General features: G+C 31.7%; 1 long non-coding RNA gene across 7 annotated transcripts; it reads right to left on the reverse strand.

Annotated features, from left to right (window-relative positions):
- Positions 1 to 3,793: 3,793 nt before the first annotated feature.
- Positions 3,794 to 6,069, reverse strand: LOC111886806 (uncharacterized). Of its 7 annotated transcripts, none has more exons than XR_006191267.2 (5): positions 5,802 to 6,069; positions 5,672 to 5,712; positions 4,906 to 5,040; positions 4,664 to 4,821; positions 3,794 to 4,152 (listed from the first exon to the last, which is right to left on the reverse strand). It is a non-coding gene; the product is annotated as an uncharacterized LOC111886806 (long non-coding RNA). The 7 variants fall into 7 exon arrangements; XR_006191266.2 differs by lacking the exons at positions 5,672 to 5,712; positions 5,802 to 6,069 and adding exons at positions 5,144 to 5,221; positions 5,363 to 5,639; XR_008232135.1 differs by lacking the exons at positions 5,672 to 5,712; positions 5,802 to 6,069 and adding an exon at positions 5,363 to 5,639 and having other exon boundaries at positions 4,906 to 5,221.
- Positions 6,070 to 10,290: the final 4,221 nt, after the last annotated feature.

The raw sequence follows: 10,290 nt of genomic DNA on the forward strand, positions 1-10,290 counted from the left end.
TTTACCTAAATTAGTTAATCGAAACAAGCTCTTCAATTAACCCAACTTTTTACTGTCTAATCAAATAAGCTGTTAATTAAATCAGAAAAGTTGCATTATAATCTATGTAAAATTCCCAGCAATATCCAATACTTCTCACAGGCTCGGAAGCGTAAAGATATGATTTTTACAGTTTATATCAGAGTCAAATCTCAAACACAGAACCAATCTGATACTTGTTACTTTTACCAGTTGACAAGAACAATTACAAATTCTATTAACTGATTAACTGGAATGATAAAACGCTAGCTAGGTGATCAAACTAACAAGAATCAAAACGAAACATTAATTAAGAACAAAACTGAAGAATCTAGATAGAAACACAAATCAAAAACCAAATCTAACGATCAATCACATGAAAAGTACTTGTCTTATGCAGAACTGAAAACTAGGGTTTAGCCGGACATGGCCAAAATCTGATCAAACTAGATTGTGCCTGATGCAAAAAGTTGTTTGATGTCTCTTTTCATTTGTTTTTATCAGATTTTAGCCATGTCTAGCTAAACCCTAGTTATCAGTTCTGCAAAGACAAGTACTTTTCATGTGATTGATCATTAGATTTGGTTTTTGATTTGTGTTTCTATCTAGATTCTTCAGTTTTGTTCTTAATGAATGTTTGATTTTGATTCTTGTTAGTTTGATCACCTAGCTAAGGTTTTATCATTCCAGTTAATCAGTTAATAGAATTCGTAATTGTTCTTGTCAACTGGTAAAAGTAACAAGTATCAGATTGGTTTTGTGTTTGGGATTTGACTCTAATATGAACTGTAAAAATCATATCTTTACGCTTCCGAGCCTGTGAGAAGTATTGGATATTGTTGGGAATTTTACATAGATTATAATGCAAATTTTCTGATTTAATTAAGAGCTTGTTTGATTAGACAGTAAAAAGTTAGGGTTAATTGAAGAGCTTGTTTCAATAAACTAATTTAGGCAAAAGAGAACTTACTAGATTGTGCCGGATGCAAAAAGTTAGGGTTAATTGAAGAGCTTGTTTCGATTAATTCAAAACCCTTTTTTTACATTTTCTGTTTCTTGACTAGATTATGCCTGATGCAAAAAGGCATTGACCATTACGCCGTGTCCCTGAGGATTCGACCTTGCTTCCCTGTGTTATATTTTTAGTGCAACCAGTAGTGATACTTTATTTGCTTAATAAATTTGCTTAATACGCGTGCGACAGCGCGTTAATAGTGGTGTAGTGTGTATTGGTCCAATTCAAGAGGCCAAGCTTGATTTATTTCTTCAGCGGAGTCATACCATCCAAAAGTTTGCACATATGCCATCCCTCTGCAAGTTGCACATTTATAAGCAAGTCCACACCCTGTTTCGCAACATCGGATGACACAAATTGTTGAGGGTCCATGAACTCAGCTGCAAAGTTCCAACAGCTGAATTTCTGTCCTCGGTCTATTTGGACGACGTGATCCTCAACTTCCGCCTCATGAACCATGACTACGCCATTTCCTTGGACCAAATCAACGCCATACTTGGGGCCCCAACTGAAAACACATTTGGCCCCAATGACCCAATTAAAGGCTACAAAGATATGTTGTGGTGGACCCAAGTCACCCATTTGCATCCATATGTATCCAGCGCAGCTAAAGCCTCATCACTCGTCCATCCCGTGATGAAGGTGGCCCACCGAATCATTACTTCACTCGTCATCCCTAGAGAGGAGCGAAGAACCATTAGCGTGTTGGAGCTAAAAATCCTGTATGCAATGGCCAACCCAGAAAAACAAATCGTACCTCATTATGGCCAATTTCTGTGCAACAAACTCCTCCGCCTGAGCACATCCCAATCGGGAAAAATTTATTGTGGGGGTATAGTTAGCATGCTCGCCAAAAGTGCCCCGGTTTTAGCCCCATATCCCGGTGACCACCAACCATTGCCGGGTGAGCCTTATCTCACCACAGCTGTTCTTGAGTCCATGCGACTATTCCGTTCGGCAGCAGATGACACCCACCAATGGACCGTGGGTCAAAACCATGACCCGAAGCTCCTCATTACACCAGAAAATAAAGGCATTCTTGATCTCCGAAACCCCACCTATATGACTGATTGGCAAATCACTTCATATCTCTTTCCCCGCTCCTATTCTACTGAGGGAGACAAGCAAAATGAAGAAAGTCGGGAGGGTGATGCTGCCGATGATGATGAAGAGGAGGAACCCCAAAATACTCCTCCCGCGGGTGGTGCTAGCTCATCCCATCATGCTGGGCCCCGTCATATCACCAGCAATATATGGATAAATTCCACTCCTCCCGCGTAAGTGACTATATATATATATATATATATATATATATATATATATATATATATATATATATATATATATATACACACACATACATACTACCTGTTTACCCGCGCTAAGCGACGGATGTGAATTGTTTTTCAGAAATTAATTTCTAGACACGATTAGTTCTTTTGCTCAATGAACGTTTAGAAAACATTTAGAAAATAATGAACTCTTTAGTTTTAATAACATCTAAAGGATTAATAAATTTTCTATAAAAATAATCCATAAATACACTAAGTTAGGTTAAAATACAACCAAATTCAACCTCAAACATAGTAAATAATAACATCATGAATCAGAGTTCGTTGCAGTCTTCTGGTGGATTATTTTGTGCAAGATAGATTTTTCTGGAAAATAATTACTGAGTGGCGATTGATTTTCTTGTGGCAGCCTATTTCAAATTAAAATCAAGTGTATGTTGGGTTTTGGGTTAAAAAGTATCTTTTCATCCAACAATTTGTTTGGTGTGCGTTCAATCCCCTTCTATTTTTTTTCTTTAGAAATTGAAAATCTCATTTTGTTTTGTTTGTTAAGATCAAGTGGATAATAAAGATTATCTAACTGTGTATTTAAAGTTTTAAGCTGCATTTTTATATGTTTGTTTTTAAAAACTGAAAATTCTAAAAAAATGACAAAAATTCAAGTAAGAAATAATGTGATTCTCTTGATACGGTTTGAGATTAAAATCATTGCCTCGAATAATCGATCGGAAAATTTGCACACAAGTTAAAATGAACATGCGACCATGATGTGAAATTTTGTTGTTTCACCAAAGTCTATCTCAATAATTTAACATATGACATTCCAAAATTAAACACTTACATATAAAAAATATTTAATCATCATACAATGTGGTTCTTTTGTCATATTTATATATTTAGCGTTATAATATTAGTAAAAATAGATTATATTCGATTTTTATTCATTATTTTTATTTTATTTAGTAAATTCTTTTTTCATTATAATCTGTCAAAAGATAAAAAATATAAAATTTTGTGTAATTCAAAAGCATAGTTAAGTTTTACTTTAATTCTTTGAATTACATAATTTTCAATAGCTTTTTGGCTGATTATTATAGGTAAAATAAGATATATTTAGCATCTCCATTAAGTCAATCATAAAGACCATCTTTTAATGTAATACCAGGTTTTTATCTGAAAAAATACTAACTTGTTTGCCATAAGTTATAGATTTGAATTATCGCTAGTTTTTGCTTTTTAATCTATGTGACGTTTAGATAAAAAAAATAATACATAAAAACCTTGACCTTCCCATGTGATACAACGTCATGACTAATGACCATTTGACCATTAATTGCTTTGACCAATTGACCGTTAATTGCTTTTATTTTTTAAAATCCATCTACTTTCACAAATATATATATAAAAAAATCAAGGTATTACGAGATGAAGCATTTTTATAAACATAAATTTATCCATGCAAATGAGTTTCATCATTTTTCCACCAAGTGTTGCAGGCTATTTTGGTGGAATCCATCTCATATTGTCCATAGTACAATTTATTTAATAAATAAATGATTTGAACAACTAACGCCTCATATATATTTACTATCCGGCCAAGAACAATGAAATGATCTTAGTAAAACACCTAGCCAACGCAAACAAAGTGTCAGTGTACATCCAACTTATCTATTTCCAAACACAACTCCAAAATCCTTCAAGCCACATTAAATCCTTACCATAGCCAGTCTTCAACCCTTCAACATCCTTCAAATCCTTCATAAGTCTTCTAATTTCACAGTACATCAACTTCAAACTGAACATCATTCCATCTCTTTTATCCATTATCTATACAGCATTTAATATCACATTTTTTTCAGATCTAACAGTAAAACAAAAAACCTAAACTCTTCATAATTCCCTGCAATAATTTAAGAAATTTAGCGATGAAGCAACAAATCATATCAACTGTTGAATGCCTACAATTTTCTTAAATTACCTTACCTCATTCAACAACAAATAGCAAGTCCAGGTGCTTCTATTGTCTAACAGTTATCACAAATTCATGCCAAATACTTCAATGTGCCATACAATGTGATGCTTGATGGATAAATAATCAACTTTAGTAGCACTTATTGTCCAATCTAAAATGGTCATTTGCTTTTCTTTATAAGTCCAATTTATAACTTCAAATAATCAGTTATGATTTCGATTTATAATGATTCTCAAATAAACAGCCATTGGATATTCATTTACTTTTGAATACACGGCAAAATCCATTACATTATCTTCGATTAGACACAATTCCAAGCTAACAATTTGTGGCTACTACTTGAAGTCATAAGATGAAAAATAATACCTTTTTGCTTACTACATCAGGCGATCTAACAAAGATGATTCTGTCAACAGAGGACACCAATGCATTTCCTGTCCTACCATCTTACCCATCTTAGTGGCTTCCCTTTTTACCGAAAAAGTCCAACCAAAGTCCAATCCACCCAAACTCACCATTATTAACTGTAAATTTTGAAAGAAAAATGACATCAAATTACTTGTTAGCATAATGACCAAAACTTGCAAAGGAAAACATCATACACCAACCATTCCATAGAATCAAGCCTCTGTGTTTTAAGTATTATTAATGTTCAAGCCAAAGAAAACATAGAAGGATATCCAAGGAGCATTTCTCTTTATTCAATAACCATAAGTTCCTCTCTTCATCATCGCTTTCTTTTCCTGCAACCAATAAATCCCATGTCAACTTGTAGCTATAAATCTTCATTCCAGACATAAAGATGAACAAAAAGAATTGATATTTAATTATGAACAAACAAAAGACCCTTTATCGGTTTGATAAAACGTTTGAAAACTGATAACTCAAATTGCATTCAAATAGACATATGTCCAACATCCAAAGCTACAACAAATGAAAAAAGATCACAAAAAAACCATTTACAGGGTTAGTAAATAAAACCAGATCGACAAATCAACATACAAACACACCCCAACACACACGGTTAAACTAACATCAATCTTATAGAAGGATAGAATGACAAACCTTGATGATGTGGAAATTCGTTTAGGGGTTTTATGGAGAGAAAAAAAGGATTGCGGGTGGATTTGGTGTGCAATCGAAAACAGGAAGATCGTGTACCAAATTTATGGATACTCCTTAACGCCAATCAATACAACAAAAAAATACCTTTAGGTTTAGTACCCACGCTTTCTTTTCTTTCCTTAGTGTCCTCTTAACCTCAAATCACAATAGCCAAAAAAAAATATAAAGAAACACCTGTGAACATAAAACACATTGAAACACACAAACACACCTAAAGTTAGAGAGAGTGAGAGAGAGAGAGAGAGAGACTTCGGTGGTGCGAAGATGGTGCTGTGGATCCATATCCATGACTAAAAACATGTAAAAAGAAAATAAGAATATGAATTACTTCCAGTGACAATAAAATGACGACAGGAACAAAAACTTCAAAATTACTAACCCAAAAATAAAGATGATAAATCGGATCAACATACATTCTCAAACAATGGTGGTGAATGTCGTTAGTAAGGGAAAGGAAAGGTGGAGGGGAAATAGTTCTGACGACGGTGATTAGTGGTGAGAAAGGGTTTCTAGATCCAATCTACAGTGGTGAAGGTCGTGGAGGCGATAAAGAGTTGTGGTAGAAGGCGAAAGGAGACAGAGCCAATGTGGTGGTGGTCGGAATTCCATAGTTGGGGTTTCTTTGACCGATAGAGAGATAGAGAGAATGAATCCAAATATAAATCATATTTAGTGTTGTGTTGACCAATTCAATAGGCTGAAGACAAGGGATGACCAATTGAGTTTGTTCAGACTTTTTCAAGATCGGATAAGATCTAATTTTTATGGAATGCATGAAATTGTTGTATATGATGTTTTAAAAATTGTACCTCTTAAAATTCAGCATTTAGGGCTAAATACTTATTAAGCATTTAGGGCTAAATGCTTATTAAGGTATATATATATATATATATATATATATATATATATATATATATATATATATATATATATATATATATATATATATATATATATATATATATATATATATATTTCACATATGTATGCCTATTTATATCAAAGAGATTTGAAAATAAAATTGTATACATGTACGTTTGAAAGTATTTTTTTTTAATGTGCATATAAACAAAAACAAACAGGAAAATGCATAAAAAGACATTTTTTTTATGAAAAAACATCATAAATGGTCCCTGTGGTTTCTCAAAATATGAAGTTTAGTCCCCGTGGTTTAAAAACCTCATAGATGGTCCCCGTGTTTTCAAAACTTTTGACGATTTGTCCTTATTGCTAACTCCGTTAAGTTTTGTCCGTTAACCGAAGGACATTTTCGTCATTTCACTATCACAGGGACCATTTATGATGTTTTTTTTTTAAAAAAAGTAAAATTAAATATAATTATTTAATATATAAACTCCCTCTCTCTCTCTCTCTCTCTCTCTCTCTCTCTCTCCAAAAGAGTGTGGCTGCTGGGTACTTCCATTTCAATTGTTTCCCTTAAAAACCCAAACCACCATACGCCCCTCCCATTTGCTTCCTTTTGGCATTCAATCGATCTTCGACACAGAGAACCCTTCCTTTTTTCTACTTTATCTTCATCAATTATATAGCTGCTTCAACGCTAATCACATTCCAAGATTCGTAGGTATCCACATTGGCGCCACCTTGATACAACCATCGATCGGGGAGTTTGTCTCCAACGAAGATGGTGGCGGTGATTTTTGCGGTGGTGGAGTATGTTATGATGTGATGTGATGTAACAGGTAGGCGAGGCAGAGGTTTTGTCATTTGATGCGGAGGGGAGAGATGGAGGAAGAACAGGGGAAAGAATGAGGTTTTAGATGAGAAATACGCTGAAGAATTCAGTCTACAAAAACCCTTTCGTTTTCTTCAGATGGGTTCATTGCCTACTGTGCCCTCAATTTGTTGGGTTTTAAAATGAAAAATATGTTATGCTAGTTATAAAATCAAAATCCCAGGAATGCAATGGTGATAAATCTTAATATGTTTTCTTCAAATGGGTTCAATACATGTTTATCTAGTTGTTGAATTGGATGTATCTGGAAAGAAAATTGGAAGTGTATGCTTCCAATGGTGATAAATATTAATAAATAAATCAGAGAATGAAAACAATGCACTCTAAGTGCTTGATGAAACACCTGAAAGAAAAGTAGCTTCACAAAACTGAAAGTGTCTAATTTCACACCGGATGCATTCAAAGTAGAAAGAAAACATCAGCGGTACCTCCTCCAATATAAACACAAACATATGTAGCAGAAAGTAGAAATCGAGTTCCTTCGATCATCAAATATTTTACCAGCATGAAACATGAATGAAGGCTCGCAAGTGTGGGATTGGAGGAGTAATCTCAGTGTGTTTTTAGGAAGAACACGATGAGAGAGAGAGAGAGAGATTATATATTAAATAATTATATTTAATTTTTCTTTTTAAAAAAAAGAAAACATCATAAATGGTCCCTGTGGTAGTGAAATGACGAAAATGCCCTTCAATTAACGGACAAAACTTAACGGAGTTAGCAATAAGGACCAATCGTCAAAAGTTTTGAAAACACAATGACCATCTATGAGGTTTTTAAACCACGGGGACTAAACTTCAGATTTTAGGAAACCACAAGGACCATTTATGATGTTTTTTCTTTTTTTATTGAAAAACTCATTTTTTTTAATATTATTTTATAAATATAATATATTTATTTATTGAATTTAAAAAAAATGTTTTTCGTTTACTTTCGAAAATTTTATATACAAAATCAAAACTTTTTTATTTCAGTGAATTTATTTTTTTTAAATATTTCAAAATCAATATTTGAATGAAGAATTTTCAAAATAATTCATATATATATATATATATATATATATATATATATATATATATATATATATATATATATATAAATTTCGCATATGCACATTCATACAATTTTTTTTCTTATTTTTTAGCAATCTTTTTGATATGCATATACACATGCACATATTAATTTGTTGTCAAAATTACATGTAGATAAAAAGTTTATTGGCCAACTCCCCCAATTTAGTTATCCACCAATCAAATATATATATATATATATATATATATATATATATATATATATATATATATATATATAGACGATGTTTTATCACGTCCTTAACCTTTTGGAAAACTTATTGCTAAGTTTTATTACCATAAACCATTCAAGGATACATACTTGAAAGTGAACATACCTATATGCAATCTAATTATGATAAGCCTTAGCATATGACCCTTAAAAAGAATGATTTGATCATCCTGTCAATAAAAGGCGCGCCAAGGCGCATCATAGCGTAAGGTGCGACGTCGCTGTTACGAAAAGCTTCATAACATTGCTGTTAGGCGTGGCGTGTGATATGGCGTGCCATGGTGCGTTATGGCATGTTATGGTGCGTGTTTTTTTTTTTGAGACACGTTTTTTTAATACCTTTTCTAATCGGACATACAAATATTTTTTTGTTAACTTTTTGTTATTAGTTATTGATATAAAACTTCTAAAAACTAGTTATATTTGATATAAATATATATTTATGCGGTAATATAGTTATAAATTAATACAAAATCGCCTTACATCACGCCTTGATAAACGTCATTGCTCGCCTTAACTCGTTAAGCTTTAGGCTTGTCCTTGCCGCCACGTCACGCCTCACGCCATTTAGAACGTTATATATATATATATATATATATATATATATATATATATGTATGTATATATATAGGATTAGGATTAGGATTAGGATTAGGATCAAATGTGAATTTTAAATATTATATGAATGTATGACTAATTATTGTCTATTGGATTAAAAGAAATGAAAGGTTGTGATAGGAAGGTACATGTTATTAACATGTGGTAGCATTACTCTATAATTGCATTTAATTAATTGTAATAATTGTTAAGAAGTATATATGGAAGGTGAATTTCATGGGATACCAATTTAAATTTAAATTTTTATTTTTATTTTTGTACTGTAATTGTTTTTTACACAATACTCGAAAAATATGAGACATTTTTCATTCTATAAGAACTTGGTTTTCTTTTTTCACCACCTATGATATTTGATTTTTTTTCTTGATCATAAGAACAATTATGAATTAACTATTATGGTTTATTTTATGTTATTCTTATGCTTATGAATTACAATCTTTCAACAACTCTTAGGGTTATAAAACACTAAGAATCATTTTTTTAAAGTAAAACTTTTTATATTACATGAAAATTTTTATGAACTGATTTATTAACTAAAACTCCCTGTTTGATGATAAGAATGATTATGTAAGACAATTTTTGTAAGAAATTCTTGTAGAATAAGACATTAATTACATATTATAATTGACAGTTTTGAAGAATAAGGCATTAATTCCAAGTGCATAACCAACATTCTTGAAATAATAAAAAACAGATAATATTTTTGAAAATTTACATTGGAAATCCAAATTAACATTTTGATCTCTGTTCTTCAAAAACCACTTCAATTCTACTTTCTATTCTTCAAGAATCTGTTTAGTTAGAATTTTATTCTTCAAAAATCGGTTGTAATTCTATATTCCATTCAAATGTTAGTTTTCACTCCCCGTTCCATTCTTTCTACATAAAAGAATTATAAAACAATATTATAGATGTGCAAAAGAAAAAGAAATTAAACATATTCTACAACAATGTGATTATATTCTTAAAGAATGATACAAAAAAATTACCATAGAGAAACAAAATCCCTTAAATTAATATTCTTGTGATATAAAAGAAAATTCTAGCAAAATGAAATTTTGAGAAATTAAGCCCAAATCAATTCTTTAAGAATATAAAAAAAATATGAAATTAACCATATTTTACAAGAATGTGTACATATTCATTAAGAATGAGATATAAATAAACATAACAGATTTGAGATACAAAATCT

This window comes from Lactuca sativa, chromosome 4, assembly GCF_002870075.4.
Source record: "Lactuca sativa cultivar Salinas chromosome 4, Lsat_Salinas_v11, whole genome shotgun sequence".
NCBI classification, from domain to species: domain Eukaryota; kingdom Viridiplantae; phylum Streptophyta; class Magnoliopsida; order Asterales; family Asteraceae; genus Lactuca; species Lactuca sativa.